This window comes from Oryctolagus cuniculus, chromosome 11 (assembly GCF_051225735.1).
Source record: "Oryctolagus cuniculus isolate XC-2025 breed Fujian yellow rabbit chromosome 11, ASM5122573v1, whole genome shotgun sequence".
NCBI lineage: Eukaryota > Metazoa > Chordata > Mammalia > Lagomorpha > Leporidae > Oryctolagus > Oryctolagus cuniculus.
Genome location: NC_142877.1, coordinates 12,343,773 through 12,362,606, shown reverse-complemented (window position 1 = coordinate 12,362,606; position 18,834 = coordinate 12,343,773). Strand labels below are relative to the sequence as shown.

Below are 18,834 nucleotides of genomic sequence, written 5' to 3'. Positions count from 1 at the left end.
TCTGACATTCATATCTTTAACTACAGTAATAAGGTTTTTGGAAAAATGATTTGTGGACATATGAGATAATTTTAAAATATATATTTTTCTATGTCTCCTGAGAGACATTTGTATTTTTTAAATAACCAAAATTATTATTCCTGTCTTTGAATGAATCTAATATGTTTTAAAATTTTTTCATTTACATTTTGAGAGGCAAAGAGAAACAGAGTGGTTCATTCTTCAGATGCCTCGGGGCTGGGCCAGGCTGGAGCTGGGAGCCAGAATACTGTCCAGGACTTATTACTTGGTGGTAGGAACCCAATTGTTCAAGCCACCCCCGCTGCCTCTGAAGGTCTGCATTAGCAGGAAGCTGGAGTCAGGAGCCAGAGCTGGGAATTGAATCCCATATGGATATGGGCCTCTTAACTGTTGTATGTTTTGCTTTTTGAAACTAGGTATGAAATTATCCCCTACCTCTACCCCATTTTAGCTTTCAGCATCTGTTATGGCTGCTTTACTTTTCCCAAACCTTTATTTAGAGTGAAAAATTAGCTCAGGTGTCCTGCTTCTAAGACTTCACTTTGCCTTTTGATGGAATTTTACATAATGGTTGGCCAAGGTTGTTTTATTTTAGTATCTTTCTATGGTTTACTTAGTTAACTTTTTCAACCTGTGGGACAATATGTTGTTTGAATTGTGAATTTCGACTTTTCCTTTCTTGTCCCATAGACATTATGTATGCTAGTAGAACATAAGAGTTTCTCCACTGGGAGTCATCTGCTTTGCTTACTCCTATCCTTGATACTCAGAATGGTGGCAGGCATACGATAGTGGTGGCAAGTGTTTAAATGTTTGTTGAATACATTCAGAGTAGTGGTAGAGAAAGTTTCTGTCTGTTGAGCACACCATATGGCAGAGTGCTGAGCACTCTGGATTTGGTGGTATTTCCACTTTATAGCTGAAGGAGTTGTTTCTTACTATAATGGTGTGTGAATGGGTATGAGGGAGGAAGAAGAAGGTGAAGTTAGTATTTGTTGAGGATGCTGCCAGCTATGACTAAATTTCATCAATCTTAAGATGTCGTGCCGGAGCCGGCGCTGTGGCGCAGTAGGTTAATCCCCGCCTTGCAGCGCCAGCATCCCACATGGGTGCCGGTTCTATTCCTGGCTGCTCTTCTTCCAATCCAGCTCTCTGCTTACGGCCTGGGAAAGCAGTGGAAGATGGCCCAAGTCCTGCATCCATATGGGAGACCTGGAAGAAGCTCCTGTCTGCTGGCTTTGGATCGGCCTAGCTCTGGCCGTTGCGGCCATTTGGGGAGTGAACCTGCAGAAGGAAGGCCTTGCTCTCTGTCTCCCCCCCCTCATTTTCTGTTAACTCTACCTCTCAGATAAATAAAATCCCTAAAAAAATGTTGTGGTGGGGGCAGGGAGCACTGTGTATGACACCGGCATCCTGCAGGTTTTTTTTTTTTTTTTTTTTTTTTTTTTAAGATTTATTATTTCTTTGAAACAGTACAGAGAGAGAGAGAGAGACAGAGAGACATTTTTATCCTGTGGTTCATTCCCCAGATGGCCGCAGAGGCTGGAGCTGAGCCAGGCCAAACCAGGAGCTTCGTCTGGGTCTTGCACATGGGTAGCAGGGGCCCAGACACTTTTTGACCATCTTCAGCTGCTTTTCCCAGGACACTAGCAGGGAGCTAGACTGGAAGTAGAGCAGCCAGGACATAAACTGTATCCATATGGGGTGCTGATACTGCAGGAAGCAGCCTATCTATGCCACGACCTCAGCCCCCAAAATTAAATATTTTAAAAGAAAGATGTCATCAGGTTTACAGCATATTATTTTATTTTATTTTATTTTATTTTATTTTATTTTATTTTTTTTTTTGACAGGCAGAGTGGACAGTGAGAGAGAGAGACAGAGAGAGAAAGGTCTTCCTTTGCCGTTGGTTCACCCTCCAATGGCCGCCGCTGCAGCCGGCGCACCGCGCTGATCCTGGCAGGAGCCAGGAGCCAGGTGCTTTTCCTGGTCTCCCATGGGGTGCAGGGCCCAAGCACCTGGGCCATCCTCCACTGCACTCCCTGGCCATAGCAGAGAGCTGGCCTGGAAGAGGGGCAACCGGGACAGAATCCGGCGCCCCAACCGGGACTAGAACCCGGTGTGCCGGCGCCGCAAGGTGGAGGATTAGCCTATTGAGCCACGGCGCCGGCCAGCATATTATTTTATATACTATTTGGAAAAATTGTGAAATTGCCAATTAAACTATGGTATCTTGTTAATATGACACATTCTGATTTCAGATACAAAAACATGAAAAAATTCTAAGAATCTGTAAAATAATGAATACCAGCAATATTATATAAACTGTCATTTAACAGTCAAAACCTTCCAGATACATATGATATCCTCATTTCAAATTAAAAGATTTTATTTGATTATCTGAAAGGCAGAGTTAGAGAAAGGCAGAAACAGATCTTCCATCTGCTGGTTCACTTTTTATTTTTTAAGATTTATTTTTATTTATTTGAAAGACAGAGTTACAGAGAGAAAGGCTTTCCATCTGCTGGTTCACTCCCCAGATGGCCGCAATGGCCGGAGCTATGCAGATCTGAAGCCAGGAACCAGGATCCTCTTCCAGGTCTCCCACGTGGGTGCAGGGCCCAAGGACTTGGGCCACCTTCCATTGCTTTCCTAGGCCATAGCAGAGAGCTGGGTCGGAAGAGGAGCATCCGGGACTAGAACCGGCGCCAGTATGGGATGCCAGTGCTTTAGGCCAGGGCTTTAACCTGCTATGCCACAGTGCCGGCCCCTGGTTCACTTTTTAAATGGCTGCAACGGGTGGGACTAAGCCAGGCCAGAGCCAGGAGCTTTATTTGGCTCTTCCATGTGGGTGGGAGGGGCCCAAGTCCTTAGGTTATCTTGTGCTGCCTTTCCCAGCTATGTTAGCAGGGAACTGGTGGACGTGGAACAGCTGGGACTCAAACCTGTGCCCTCTTAGGGATGCCGGAGTCGCAGGTGTCCACGTAACCTAGTGTGCAATAACCCTGGTCCCCTTTTCTTATTTTAGAGATGAAGAAATTGAAGCTCATGGATTAAGTTGAGAAATTTAGAAATTGGTAGAGAATCCAAATTTACATCTCTTAGATTTCATAGGCATGTGCTTCTTACCACCACACATTGCTTTAGGAGTCAGATCAACAAAATAGGTCATTGGCTTGTCAGTTCTAGCTTGAAGATTCTTAAATTCTTTCCTAATGTAATGGATTTTTCCCTTTTAAAAATATAACAAATAAATTTACTGTGTATTAGTTGCTCTGTGTATCGGCACATACACAAGAAAACCTTTTGTTTCAAGGAATTTATAGTCTGTTTGGGGAGGTGAGAAATAAGCACGAGAGCTGGATAACTACTGAAGTTTTAAATAACATTTCAGAGACTAATGGAACAGGTTTAACAAGGCAGTGCAGGATTAATTGCCAAATAAATTGTACAAATAATTGCTTTTGGAGTTTGGAGGAAGGAGAGATTGCTTGAGGCTGGACTTATCTAGGGAAGGATTGAAATGAATTCCTGGGAGATATTTTCAGTTAGTGAGATTATTTACTTTACTTCTAAATCATATTACTGTTTATTGCAAATGGAACTGCAAACTAAACATGAATAACTTTCATATCTTAGTTTTTCCTCTGTGTGAGAGCATAGAACTACCACTCTTTGAAAAGTAAAAGAAATCATGTTTTCTACAGGTATTTGCTTCTGTGGATCAAGTGGATGGAGACGATACTCACTTTTTTTTTTTTTTTTTAAGATTTTATTTATTTGAGAGACAGAAAAGTCTCCCATCTACTGGTTCAGTCCCTAAATGGCCACAGTGGCGGGAGCTGAGCTGCTCCGAAGCCAGGAGCCAGGAGCCAGGAGCTTCTTCTGGGTCTCCCACGTGGATGCAGGGGCCCAAGGACTTGGGACGTCTGCAACTGCTTTTCCAGGCCATAGCAGAGAGCTGGATCAGTGGCGCAGCAGCTGGTACTCAAACCGGCACCCATATGGGATGCTGGCGCCACAGGTGGAGGCTTAGCCTACTCTGCCGCAGTGCTGGCCCAGTACTCATTTTTTAGAAGACTTCTGAGTGAAAAGCGAAGGCAGCTCCCGTCCCTGCCTGCCTGGAGTGCCACATGAACAGCCAGTGCCACTTTCTGAGCCGTTGCCAAGGTTGTTTTTTGTGACTCCTGGTGTTCATGGTGAAGCGCTAGGAAGAAGCGCTAATCCTCCTATGTTACTAGTATTTTCTACATTTTGGAAATAGGAATATCATTGAAGATATGCAGAAAGTAAAGAATGGGCCACCGTGTTTCAGGAGGATGTGCTTGGCACTGTTTCAGGGTGGGTTCCCAGACCAGACGCTCTGAGCTCAGCATTAGGTTTTACAGTGTGTTACTTGTTTTACAGACTGACAGGTAGTAAAAGCTTAGAAAGTGGAAAAGCTGCAAAGTGGACCTGACGTATTTTTTGTAGATTTATTTAATTAAATTATTTATTTGGAAGGTAGGCTTAGAGAAAGAGAGATGAGAAAACGCATCTTCCATTCACTGGTTCACTCCCTAAATGGCTGCAACTGCTGGGCCCAGCTGAAGCCAGGAGCCTGGAATTGCAGTTGAGTCTCTCATGGGTGGCAGGACCCAGGTGCTTGAACCACTGCTTTCCTAGGCATTTCACAGGGAGCTGAATTGAAAGTGGAATAGGCAGGATTCCAGCTAGCGGTCAAATGGGAGAACAGGATTGCAGGCAGCAGCTTAACACGCTGTGCCACAAACTGGCCCCTGTAAGAATTTATTTTAATTGAAAAACAGGGCATTGAGAGAAAGAGGGAGAGAGGAAGAACTGATCTGCTGGTTCACTTCCCAGATGGGCCACAACAGCTGGGGGTGGTGGCAGGCAGAATCCAGGAGCCTGGAAATCATCCAGATGTTTTCTGTGAGCGTCACAACTCAAGGACGCAGTCATCTTCTGCTTTCCTAGACACATAGAATGGAGCTGAATCAGAAGAGGAGCAGCTGGGACTCTGAGATGGGATGCCGCTCTGTGACACTAGCTCTGATCTGGGGAATGTTATTCAACCTGTTTTTTCTTTTTTTCTTTCAATATTTTTTTCTTGTTAAAAAAAATTTGATAGGGGGCTGGCTTGGCACCATGATTTAAGCTGCCACCTATGATGCTAGTATCCCATATGAGTGCTGGTATCCAATATGAGCACTGGTTCAAGTACTGGCTGGCCACTTCCTATCCAGCTCCCTGCTAATGTGTCCGAGAAAGCAGCAGAGGATGGATGGATCAAGTGCTTGGGCCCCTGCCACCTGTGTGGAAGACTCAGATGGAGCTCCAGGCTCCTGGCTTCAGCCTGACCCAGCCCTGGCTTTTGTGGCCATTTGGGTAGTGAACCAGCAGATGGAAGATCTCTTTCTCTCTCTCTCTCTCTCTCTCTCTCCCTGTCTCTTTGTTGTCCCTATATTTTATGGAGATTAGTTCCATGGACACCAAAATCTGTATATATTTAAGTCTCTAATTAAAAATGTTGTAATATTTGTATACAACCTGTGCATATCATCCTGTATACTTTAAATAGATTACTTGTAAAACCTAATATAGTGTACATTATCTGTAAATAGTCATTAGACTGTATTGTTCAGAGAATAAAGACAAGAAAGTCTGTACACCATCATAGGCCCAACTATAAAGTATACAAAAAGAGATCCAAGGCAAATTGTGCCCAAACTATGAGTGCTGGAGAGAGGGAGACAGAGAGAGGGGAAATTTGTAGAATGGTGTGAGGTTAAAGCAGAACCTACCTACACATTTCTTCATTTGTATATGTTCATTGTACTCAGTGTGTGGCAAGTTCAAGTTAATTCTGTTTGGAATTTTCTGGGCTTTTTTTTTTTTTCCCAAATATATTTGCTCTGTGATTGTTGGTGGAACCTGCAGATACAGGGGGCAAACCACATCTCAAACTTGGTGCCTTGAAACAGTGTTTGTTATCTAGTTTCTGAAGGTTAGGACTGTGACAGTAGCCTTGCTTGGTGGTTCCTGCTTGAGGTTTCTCATGGTCGCAGTTGTCTGAAGGTTTGACAGGGCTGGAGGATTTGCTTTCAAGGTGGCCCACTTAACAGTGATTGCAGGAGGCCTTGGTTCTTTGCTTGAGTGTTCTGAAGGTGCTCTGCAGAGTAAATGATCAGCGAGAGGGTGTGGGGAGCAATCCGGACTAGACTAAGTTACTGGAATTAAGACTTATTCTATGCATCTGCTCTCCCACAATATGGCGCTGGGAGAGAAGAAAACAGCTTTTACACAGCTGCCTCCAGTTCAACCAATAAACTGTAGGACTTGCTCCTGATTGGAGAGCAGCGTACTCGGCGTGTGGGCAGCCGAGTTAGGATTGGCGGAGGAGGACTATAAAGGAGGAGAGAGACAACATGCACCAGGAACATCTAAGGGGAACACCTGTGCAGCCCCCGAGAGAGCCGGCCGGCGGTGTGCCGCTCCCCTGCGGAAGTGGGGAATGTGGCCAGGGGGAACTGCCCTTCCACGGAGGTGGAAGGGATAGTAGCCAACCCGGGAAGAACCAGCAGCAAACCCGGGGAGGGCCGAGCAGACGAAAGAACAGCGCAGGGTCCTGTGTCGTTCCTCCACGAAGAGGGGGAGCGACAGAGGGGAAAAAGGAAGGAAGTTGTAATGTTTTCTATGACCCCCGGGGACAAACGGTCACTTTTCCACTTTTCTTTCTGTCTCTCTTGCCAACCCTGATACTATGTGGGAATGGAGACTTAACGGTATGAATACCAAGAGATGGGAAATTCTGGGGTCCATCTCGGAGGCTGGCTACTGTAGTGAGACTGCTTCAGAAAGAGTGGTTTAGCAGTCGTTAACCAGCACCCTGTTAATTTATTAGTAGTAAAATGCTCATTCTAACTTACACCCTTTTCACTTAGTAGCTATATTTCTATAAAGAGAAGCTTCCTTGATTCAATTGTTTGGTTACCCAGAGAGAATACAGTTCAAGTAGGAAAGATGAGATACATATTGAGTTCTTCCTCTTTTTTTTTTTTTTTTAAGGATTTATTTTTTCATTTGAAAGTCAGTTGCGGTGAGCGAGACGGGGAGCGAGAGTGCACACACGTGTGCCTGCATTGGACCATCTTCTGCAGCTTACCTGGTTGCATTAGCAGGGAGCTGGATTCGAGTGAAGCAGCTGGGACTTCAGCCGGTGCCTCTATGGGACGCTGATGTCTCAGGTGACGACTTTACCTGCTCTGCCACAGCACTAGCCCCCTACCGTCTTATTTCTTAGTACATTGAAAAATAACAGAAGTTTTATTTGCATTCTTCAGTGCTAAAAAAACATTTTCTCCAACTCAAACTGTTTTGAAGAGCTGGCACCATGTGGGAGACCTGGATGAAGCTCCTGGCTTTGGTCTGGCCCAGTCCTGGCTGTTGTGGCAATTTGGGGACTAAACCAGTGGATGGAAAATCCTCCCTGCCCTGCCCCCTGTAACACTGACTTCCAAATTAAAAAGATTTTTTTGGAAATGATTTTAGATATGCAAAAAATGGAGTATTTCTTTATATTCATTCAGGTTCCCCTACTTTAGTGATCAAAACTAATGTTAATATTGGTACAGTAAATAACAAGTATTATCATATTTTCCTCTGTCTTTTTATCTGTTTTAGGATCCAGTTCTACTGTTTGTCTCTATCTTTTTTGGGCTTGTTTTATTTTTCATAGCTGGGTATGGAAGTCTGTGACAATGTGTGTATATATATATATATATTTTTTTTTTTTTTTGTAATTATTTACTGGGGCTGGTCTTGTGGCATAAATGGGTTAAGCCACCTCCTGTGATGCAAGCATCCTGTATGGGAACTGGTTTGAGTCTTGACTGCTCCACTTCCAATCCAGCTCCCTGCTAATGTGCGCAGGAAAGCAGCGGAAGATGCCCCAAGTCCTTGGGCCCCTGCGCCCACATAGGAGACCTGGAAGAAGCTCCTGGCTCCTGGCTTCAGATCAGCCTAGCTCCGGGCATTGCAGCCTCTTGGAGTAAACCAGTGGATAGAAGATCTCGCGCTCGGGCTCTCGCGCTCTTGCCCTCTCTTGTAACTCTGCCTTTCAAATAAATAAAATCTTTTAATTATTTATTTGAAATGCAAAGTGGGGTGGTGGGAGAGAGATGTTCCACCTGCTGGTTCACTCCCCAAATGAATGGCTTGGGCTGGTCCAGGCAGAAGGCAAGAGCCTGGAGCTCCATCTGTGTGTCCCACATGGGTTGCAGGGGCATGAATATTTGGGTCATCTTTTGCCGCTTTCTGAGGTGTACTAGCAGGAAGGTGGGATTGGAAGTGATGCTACAAAACTGGATGCTGGTGTTGCAGACGGCAGCTTGGCTTAGCTCACTGTGCCACAATGCCAGAGGCATTCGTGGTTTTTTTTTTTTTTTTTTTTTTTTTAGTTTGCATTCTTGTTCTAGTTAGTTGTCTTTATATTAAACTCTTATGTTTTTTTTTTTTTTTTTTTTTTTTTGACAGGCAGAGTGGACAGTGAGAGAGAGAGACAGAGAGAAAGGTCTTCCTTTGCCGTTGGTTCACCCTCCAATGGCCGCCGCGGCCGGCGCGCTGCGGCCGGCGCACCGCGCTGATCCGATGGCAGGAGCCAGGAGCCAGGTGCTTTTCCTGGTCTCCCATGGGGTGCAGGGCCCAAGCACCTAGGCCATCCTCCACTGCACTCCCTGGCCACAGCAGAGGGCTGGCCTGGAAGAGGGGCAACCGGGACAGAATCCGGCGCCCCGACCGGGACTAGAACCCAGTGTGCCGGCGCCGCTAGGCGGAGGATTAGCCTAGTGAGCCGCGGCGCCGGCCTATTAAACTCTTATGTAATAGAACTTAGTTTTATTCATTTGTTTTTTGGAATACTGTTGGACTAAACCTACTAACTGTTCTCTTCCCCAGCATCTGATTTAAAGTAATACTTTTTTTTTTTTTTAATATCATTTAAGGCAATCAGCCAGTATATTCTAGTTTTTAAAAGTCACTGGAGGCCGGTGCTGTGGCTCACTAGGCTAATCCTCCACCTTGCGGCGCCAGCACACCGGATTCTAGTCCCGGTTGCCCCTCTTCCAGGCCAGCTCTCTGCTGTGGCCCTGGAGTGCAGTGGAGGATGGCCCAAGTGCTTAGGCCCTGCACCCCATGGGAGACCAGGAGAAGCACCTGGCTCCTGCCATCGGATCAGCACAGTGCGCCGGCCGCAGCGCGCCGGCCATGGTGGCCATTGGAGGGTGAACCAACGGCAAAGGAAGACCTTTCTCTGTCTCTCTCTCTCACTGTCCACTCTGCCTGTCCAAAAAAAAAAAAAAAAAAAAAAAAAAAAAAGTCACTGGAGAGGCAGAGAGTGAGAAAACCTGTTCTCATCTACTTGTTCAATCCCTAAATGTCCATGATGGGCAGTGTGAAACCAGGGGTTAGGAACTCCTCCCAAATCTCCCATACTTTTACCATTACACACATTAGCAGGAAGTTGGAGTCGGGACTTGACTCAGCTACTCTAATGGGTTGGGTGCCATAACCAGGATCATTTTTTTAAATAAAAGATTTATTTATTTATTTGAAAGTTGGAGTTACACAGAGAGAAGCAGAGGCAGAGGCAGAGAGAGAGGGAGGGAGGGAGCGGTCTTGTATCTACTGGTTCACTCCCTAATGGGCCGCAACAGCTGGAGCTGTGCCAGTCTGAAGCCAGGAGCTTCTTCTGGGTCTCCCATGCAGGTGCAGGGACCCAAAGACTTGGGCCATCTTCCACTGCTTTCCCAGGTCACAGCAGAGAGCTGGATCAGAAGTGGAGCAGCTGAGGCTTGAACTGGTGCCCATATGGGATGCCGGCACTGCAGGTGGCAGCTTTACCCGCTACACCACAGTGCCAGCCCTGAGGCAGTGTCTTAATATGCTGTACCACAGTGCTGGCTGCCCAACTGGCAACTTAATTGCTAGTCTCAAAATTTACCCTCATAGTAACTGAAGCCCACCTTTACAACCCTAAGTAATACTACCATAATACTAATTCTCTAATATACCAACATTTTTATTTATTGTATTTAATGGTCACATGATTTTCCCTGATAAAGCATATCTCTGCTCTCCTCTTGCTGACTGATAGATCTCAAACACTTAGATGAGTGCTTGGTGTATCGTAGACATTCATTATTCATTTGTTGAGTGAGAAAATATGCCTTATTTTCCTTTGAAAGGACTCTGTCCTTCTCAAGCTATTCTTTGTTCCATCTCCAAATGTGACATGAAGATATTTTTCTGGCTCATGTCATATCCATCCTCAAACACTGTGGAAGTGCATTAGGGAAGTCCCTGCTCTTTGTTGGTATCATTTTAGCTCCTGGTCAGTTTAGTCTGGAACCATGTATAGAAATCCATTCAAGGGGCCGGTGCCACAGCTGACTAGGCTAATCCTCTGCCTGCGGCGCCAGCACCCCAGGTTCTAGTCCCGGTTGGGGCACTGGTTCTGTCCCGGTTGCTCCTCTTCCAGTCCAGCTTTCTGCTGTGGCCCAGGAAGGCAGTGGAGGATGGCCCAAGTGCTTGGGCCCTTCACCCGCATTGGAGACCAGGAGGAAGCACCTAGCTCCTGGCTTTGGATCAGCACAGCGTGCCAGCCAGAGTGGCCATTTGGGGGGTGAACCATCGGAAGGAAGACCTTTCTGTCTCTCTCTCTCTCACTGTCCCAACTCTGCCTGTCGCAAAAAAAAAAAAAAAAAAAAAAATCCATTCAAAGGATGGGCATCAGTGCAGTGGTTTATTTATTTTCTGAAAGATTTATTTATTTATTTGAAAGGCAGAGTTACACAGAAAGGGGAGAGGCAGAGAAAAAGAGACCCTTCACCCTTCACTGTTTTATTTTTTATTTTTATTTTTTTTATGCAGTTTGAGAAGAAGGTATATGTAGACATTAGTATACAGTTGCAGGGGCCGGCACTGTGGTGTAGCAGGCACCTGCAGTGCCGGCATCCCATATGTGCACCGGTTCGAGTCTTGGCTGCTCCACTTCTGATCTAGCGCTCTGTTATGGCCTAGGAAAGCAATAGAAGATGGCTCATGTCCTTGGGCTCTTGCACCCACATGGAAAGACCTGGGGGAAACTCCTGGCTCTGGGCTTCGGATCGATGGAGCTCGGGCCGTTGTGGCCAATTGGGGAGTGAACCAGCGGATGGAAAACCTCTCTCTCTTTGTAACTCTGACTTTCAAATAAATATTTTTTAAAAAAGAACTGACCTATGAAAACCAAAAATAATTTAAAAAATATGATTATAGGTTGCTTTTTAAACATGCTTTAAAAGCATGTTACACCTCCCTAATGTGTTTGTAATTCTGTTTTAGCAAACTAAGAGAGTGGTAGTAGTTTGGAAAGGAGTGTATCTGTTTATCAGATGATCTTCCCAAGAAAAGCGGTGCTGTTCTGTACATCACTGTCGGGAACAAAGTGGAATACAGCAGCAAGGACGTCAGTTATGAATATGATGAGATCTGTTAGGGTTATTAAATCTCTAAAAATTGCTGTTTAGTGTGCTTTAAAAATTGTTGGTTATTAATGAGAACATTTTAAAAATCACTATTTTCTCCCTTAGGTTTGCATAAAACACCTCAAGGTGTTGCAAAGACTTATTTTAGAGTTAGAAATCCAGGAATATCATTTTGGTGTCTATATTTTTTAGTCTTTTATCTGCATAAATTCCATAAAACAGTATATAAGAAAAAGAAATGGGATCATATCAAAATATATTATGAACATTTTTAGACTGTAGTATTCTGTTGTGGATATATCAGCTTCTTTAAATTGGTTTTCTAATGCTACTTATAGGTTAACTTTTTGTTGCTAGTATCAAGTAACATTGTGTTTAAAAGTATTTGATGTCTAATTCAGTTGAAGGGAAACATTTTTAAAGTGTTTATGTCCTCTATTTTCTTTAAATTTGTAGATGGTTGTTTCTAGAGGGTTGAACATAGACTATTTAAAAAGGAATAAATTTCCAAATTAGTAAACTTTTTTTTTTGAAGGTTTATTTTATTTAAAAGAGTTACAGAGAAAGGTAGAGAGAGGTCTTCCATCTACTGGTTCACTCTCCCAATGGCCACAACGGCCAGAGCTGGGCTGATCTGAAGCCAGGAGCCCATATGGGCGCCCACATGGGACGCTGGCACTGCAGGCTGGGCCTTCAACCTGCTGTGCCACAGCGCTGGCCCCCAGATTAATAAACTTTTGTTCTCTCAAAATTTTAAGAAAGTTACAGAGTCTTGTTCTCCTGATTGTTCTTTCAGAGGTTTTTTCTTTCTTTTTTTAAGATATATTTACTTATTTGAGAGTGAGAGGCAAATTTACAGAGAGAGAGGTCTTCCATTACTGGTTCATTCCTCAAATGGCCACAACGGCCAGAGCTGGGCTGATGTGAAGCCAGGAGCCAGGAGCTTCTTCCGGGCCTCTCATGTGGGTGCAGGGGTCATCTTCCACTGCTTTCCCAGGCCATTAGCAGGGAGCTGAGGTCAGAAGTGGAACAGCCAGGACTGGAACCAGCGCCCATAGTGGATGCTGACACCACAGGTGGAGGCTTAATACTCTACACCACAGTGCTGCCCCACCCCTCCAGTTGTTTTTGAAACTGTGGCGCAGCGAGTTGATGCCCTGGCTTGAAGCGCAAGTATCCTATATGGGCGCCGGTTCAAGATCCTTGGGAGACCAGAGGAAGCTCCTGGTTCCTGGCTCCGGATTGGTGCAGCTCCGACTGTTGCAGCCAGTTGGGGAGTGAACCATTATCAGGTGGTTTCCCATTCTGTTTCCATCAAAATTGAAGGAGGAATTTATCAGATTGCTCTGAAAGAACATGAAAAATTCTTTGATTGTTCACTGAGATTTTTGTCATGTAATTAAGATTGAATTGAAATGATTGAGTGGCACTGTTTTCACATAACTCCTTCCATTTATTTGCCTACTTACGTCAGCAAATTTTATAACTGAAAAACACCTGGGCAGAGGAAGATGGTATGGACTTCCCTTCATACGCAACTAAACAGATTTCATGATGTTAAACTGTATATATTTAATAAGACTCTTAAAATGTTTGTTTGGAACAATTAGGATATAATTATCATAATGATTGCAGAAATAGCTCCAGATAAAATATTTTTCAACATTTAGCACCTATGATGAGATGTAATTTAACTATCCAGTTTATTTTTTTGTTTCAGAGGTAGAATGATCAATAAAATGCGCCCAAGCATAAAATAGTATTTCATTATGATCAGATTCTGTGGGTGAAGAGGAACAGAAATTCGCGTTCTAGGAGAAAGAGCCTTAAAACTTCTGACTTAGTGAGGAATTATGATAATCTAGTTCCTCGGAATAAGGAATGATAGAGCATTTTATAAAGATGCAAATATGGTATCTTGGAAATTATTGCTTTCTAACTAGTTAGATTTGAAAAATGTAAATGTCAATTTAAGGTTGTATGGCATGCACGTTTTCTAGATTCTTTTTGCAGATCTATTAGAAAAAAATCTGAAGTCCTTTGGTACCTATTTGGTATTAAGCTTTATGCTGGCTGCATTGGTGATAAAACAAAAAGTGTGCCGCATTCTTAGGTTTTTCTATAAAGCATATTCCTTGAAAGCTATTTAATTTATGTCTGAAGTAAAGACACCAACTTTATAAAAACATGAAATGTCAAGAGCTTTAGTGTTGTACAAGGAATCACAAATACATATTCTGTATTTGGAATTTAAATCCCCCCCCATGTTTTCTTTATCAGGGTGCAGGCTGGAAAAGAAATGTTTGCTTCTTCTTGGCAGTGATGAATGGAAGCTTAGAATAGTGGTGATTCTGTTAAAATTTAAATGTGTATTTAAAAAGATTATAATTTTCTTATAATTTAGCAATGTAATTTTCCTGCATTAGAAATAAGAGAAATTTTTGCATGGTCTAATGTTTCATCATTAAGATAATTTAATGTATTTGTATACATCATCATCCATGAATTATAAATAGGAAGGCTGAAATGGAAAGGTTAATGTAAGCATTTTTAAAAACCAATTTTTTTTTTTTTTTGGCGTGAAGGAAGCTCTAGTTCTCGAGATTTTAAAATCCTGATGTGTACCAGGTTAGTCCTTTTGCTAAGGATGAGGCACTTTTGTGGTAGTGTTGCCATGGTGACTTCCTTCCCAGCGCTGTCTCAAGGTCACTCATCACTCATAGCTCTGAATACTTGGATTTTGTTAAAGAAAAATATCAACATTGAGTGGATAAAGCAAAGCTAATTATCACATCACCTTAAACAACTCGAGAAAAATTATACTTTTAAACAGTATTTTATGTTAATAGTGTGATAAAATATTTTGTTTTGATATTGAATTTTAACCTTCCAGATGGAAAATGGTAACGGTAAATCTATACCTCAACCATAGTCATATATTATAATGCTTTGATTTTATAACAGTTATGCCTTTGTAACATGTAGCAACTTCAGGTTATTGCATATATACCCCTTAAGATTGGATTTTTGATGTAAAAGCAAAGATTCCTTAATTTTTCTTTTTGGTAAATGCACCTTGAAGGTGCCAGTTGCTTTGACCTTTGTCCATAAAAGAACAGAATGATCATTGAATTTTCTGCAAACTAGCTTTTAGAGATCTGTTTTCTACCTGATTCCTATTTCATACACTCTTTGTCTTATGCTATTATTAATTTTCTGTGTTCTAACTTTGAGTTTTTATCTTTTAGCTAAATATAGATGTTATGCAATAAAAGCTGTTCATTAAAGATCTTTGTATATTGTTATCAAACTGTTATTTAATAAAAGAAGATAGGAAAAGAATGCCCCTTGTAGTAGTCTTTATTATGAGTCTTGTTCTAGGGATAGAAAAATCATGGCCTCCATGAGGTTGGAAGGTGACTGAAATCAGAGATGAGAAGCATTGTAGAAAGGAAAGAGCCAGTGAAACAAATGAAATGCGACTTGAACATGTATGGCTGGAAAATTTGATCTTCTAGCTAATTCGAACGTAAGTAGTTGTGGAACTTCCAGGGGAATTGGATGAATTAGTTCTCAAAGCATTTCACCTCTGTCTTTGCAGGCGAGACACCTTTGCAATGTCTGATCAAGTCATTTTTACATGCTTGAAATTTCAGTGAATACAAAGCTCTATAGATAGTTTTACAAATATACAGGTAGTAGTATAAACCTTGTTTCATTTAAGCATAGTTATGGTACTATTTTTGCTAATTCATTTGGAAAGAGGCATTGATTTAAAACTCTGTAAGCTGTGATGTACAACAACCTATCTAGAAATAAGGGTGTTAGACTGAGAGGCCAGTGCCCTGCACTGATCCTTTATCTGTCAGGTCACTTGCTGTGTTGGGTTTAATTTTCCTCATCTACAAAACAATGTGGTCCCATTTGCATTGTGAATTTTCATAATTCTAGTGTCAGCATCTTGTAAAATTTTGTTTATCTCCAGTAAGATAGGAGAATTGCAGTTTGTACTAATCTACAATGTTGAATATTTCAAACTGATTTGTCTAATTTTAAATACAGATTTTTTTCTTTGGTATTATTAAAGTGATTTTGTATTCCAGATGCATATTTAACTAGGCTTTTTAAAAATTTAAATAAAAAATTGAGAGGCAGAGATAGAACTTGCATCCATTGGTTCACTCCTTGGATGTGCACAGTGTCTGAGATTGAGCCAGGCTGAAGCTACAGTTGGAAATTCATTGCTGTGTTGGTAGCAGGAACCCAATTGCTTGGGCCATCACTGCTTCCTCCCAGGGAAGTTAGAGTCAGGAGCCAGAGCTGGGAGTTGAACCCAGGCATGCTGATGTGGGCTGTGGGCAGATGCAGGCATGTTAATTGCTAGGCTAAATGCTAGCTCCTGAGTTTTAAACAGTTTTTTTTTTTTTTTTTTAAGTTTATTTATGTATTTGAAAGGAGGAGTGACAGAATAGTGGGGGGTGGGGAGAAAAGAGAAGAGAGGTCTTCTATCTGCCTATTTACTCTCCAGTGGCAGCACCAGCCAGGTCTAGGTCTAGACCAGGCTAAAACCAGAAGCCAGGAACTCCACCTGGGACTCCCATGCTTGCTGTCTTCGGAGGCGCATCATCAGCAGGAAGCTGGATCAGAAGTGGAGCAGGTAGAACTCAAACTGGCACTCGGATGTGGGACGCTGGCATCACAAGTGGTGATGTAATTTGCTGTACCAGTATGCTGGCACCTTAAACAGTTCAGAAAAGAAAAATATGAGTGAAAAGTGAAAGCTATTTATGTTTCAGAAGTACATCTAGTCATAGCCATTTCCATGCATGTATTTGTGTAAACATAGTTTTTACTCTGTTGGATCATATTATACTTAATGCTGCCACTACTTTTTGTCAGTATGTGGAGATATACTTCATTTGAAAAATAATGGCTAATATAGACAACATAGTCTGATAATAAACCTTTATTGGTTGATGTTAAAACAATGCCAAAAAAGAACATGTTTTCTCCTGTCGTTACCCACTTGTGCAAATATCCCATAGAACAGATTCTTTGAAGTTGAATTTCTGGGCCTGTGTATGTCTGAGATATATGCTTCATGTTTGGATAGATATTTTAAAACTGCCTTCCAGAAAGTTTTTATTAGTGTTTACAGCCCTGTTAAACAGTGACATCTATTTTTTATGCACATTTTCCTTGGATCACAATGTTACCATTGCTACTATTTATTGAGTGCCTACCTTTTGTTAGGAATTGTGCCAAGTGCTTAACTTGACTCTCTAATCCTGGTAATCCTGTAAGATATTAGTGTGATCCCTTTTACACTTGAGGAATTTGAGGGTCAGAGAGGTGAAATAATGTGCTTCAGGCCACGTCACTAACAAATGGAAACATGGGTTTAGACCCTTATCTGTGTGATTCCAAGGTCTGTATTCCGCATACAAATTGCAAGAGTGAAGGGACCATCTTTTAACAGGTATGTGTACAAACTCAGAATGTAGATGTTTTCCTTCAAAATAAGTAATAGTTTTATATTTGATACATAAAATGCTAATAGTGTTTCACATCAGTCATAGTCTAAATACCACAAATGCAATAATAGTTTTGAAAATAAAATACATGGTATGCAAGAAATCTTTTAAAAGCTCACAAAGAGGGGCTGGCGCTGTGGCCCACTAGGTTACATCCCATATGGTGCCGGTTCTATTCCCGGTTGCTCCTCTTCCAGTCCAGCTCTCTGCTGTGGCCCGGGAGTGCAGTGGAGGATGGCCCAAGTCCTTGGGCCCCTGCACCTGCATGGGAAATCAGGAAGAAGCACCTGGCTCCTGGCTTTGGATCGGCGTAGCTCCGGCCACAGCAGCCATTTGGGGGGTGAATCAATGGAAGGAAGACCTTTCTCTCTGTCTCTCTCTCACTGTCTAACTCTGCCTGTCAAAAAAAAAATTTTTTTTATTTTATTTATATGAAAGGCAGAGTTGACAGAGAGAGGGAGAAACAGCAAGGGAGATCTTCAATCTGCTGGTTCATTCCCCAGATGGCTGCAATGGCCAAGGTTGGGCCAGGATGAAGTCAGAAGCTTCTTCCGGGTCTCCTTTGTGAGTGCAGGGGCCCAAGCACTGGGCCATCCTCCACTGCTTTCCTATGTGCATTAGCAGAGAGCTGGATTGAAAGTGGAGCAGGCAGGACTTGAACTGGCGCCCATATAGGATGCCGGCTCTGCAGGCACAACAAGGCCCCCTGCTTATATAATTTCTGACTCTGGCTTTAGATCCTTGATTTTTTTTTTGACTTTGAAAGTATGTTAATATCTAAGTGGTACTAAGACTAACTTGAAGAACCAATTACTGCAATTAGAAAAACAATGGTGGTCTGTAAACCCAATCTGCTATTAGAAAGACATATATGTTAGGGCCACCATAACAAAATTTCCCAGACTGGATGACTTAAACAACAGACATTTATTTTTCAATTATGGAAGCTAGACATACAAAAACCAATTTCTTGACAAGGTTGCCTTCAGAAACCTCTTTCCAAGACTTGTAGATACATGGTTGGCTTCTTGTGTCTGTATGTGATCTTCTCTGTGAATGTTGGTATCTTAATTTCCTCTTCCCATATGTATACCAGTCATATTTGATCAGATCTAATGGCCTGGGGCAGGTGCAGTGGCTCAGTGGGTTAACACCCTGGCCTGAAGCACCAGCATCCCATATGGGCACTGGTTTGATACCCGGCTGCTCCACTTCTGATCCAGCTCTCTGCTATGGCCTGGGAAAGTAGTAGTAGATGGCCTGAGTCCTTGGGACCCTGTACCCATGTGGGAGACCTGGAAGAGGCTCCTGGCTCCTGGCTTCGGATCGGCTCAGCTCTGGCCATTTTAGAGTGAACCAGTGGATGGAAGAACTCTGTCTGTCTCTGCTTCTCCTCTCTCTGTGTAACTCTGACTTTCAAATAAATAAATCTTAAGCCATTTTCCATTGTCTCCTGTAGTTTAAGAATTTTGTATGTATTATGTTTGAACTTGAGATTTTTAAAAAAATTTGAGATAGGGGCTGACGCTGTAGAGCAGCGGGTTAAAGCCCTGGCCTGAAGCGCCAGCATCCTATATGGGTACTGGTTCAAGTCCCGGCTACTTCTCTCTCTTCTGATCCAGCGCCCTGCTATGTCCTGGGAAAGCAGTAGAAGATGGCCCAAGTCCTTTGGCCCCTGCACCCACGTGGGAGACCTGGAAGAAGCTCCTGCCTTCAGATTGGCGCCCCGACCAGGACTAGAACCCCAAGTGCCG

General features: G+C 42.8%; 1 protein-coding gene across 13 annotated transcripts in view; it reads left to right on the top strand.

Moving 5' to 3' along the window:
* Positions 1 to 18,834, top strand: part of NCOA3 (nuclear receptor coactivator 3) — a 145,583-nt gene that overhangs the window by 31,172 nt on the left and 95,577 nt on the right. For 2 of the 13 annotated variants that reach the window (XM_089307067.1, XM_089307068.1), the window contains exon 2: positions 7,090 to 7,268. The exons of 10 other annotated variants lie outside the window; for them this stretch is intronic. The gene's annotated coding sequence lies outside the window, so the exon portion shown is untranslated. Of the gene's footprint in view, positions 1 to 7,089; positions 7,269 to 14,927; positions 15,076 to 18,834 lie in introns of all 13 variants that reach the window. One more of the 13 variants, XM_089307066.1, reaches the window with a different exon arrangement.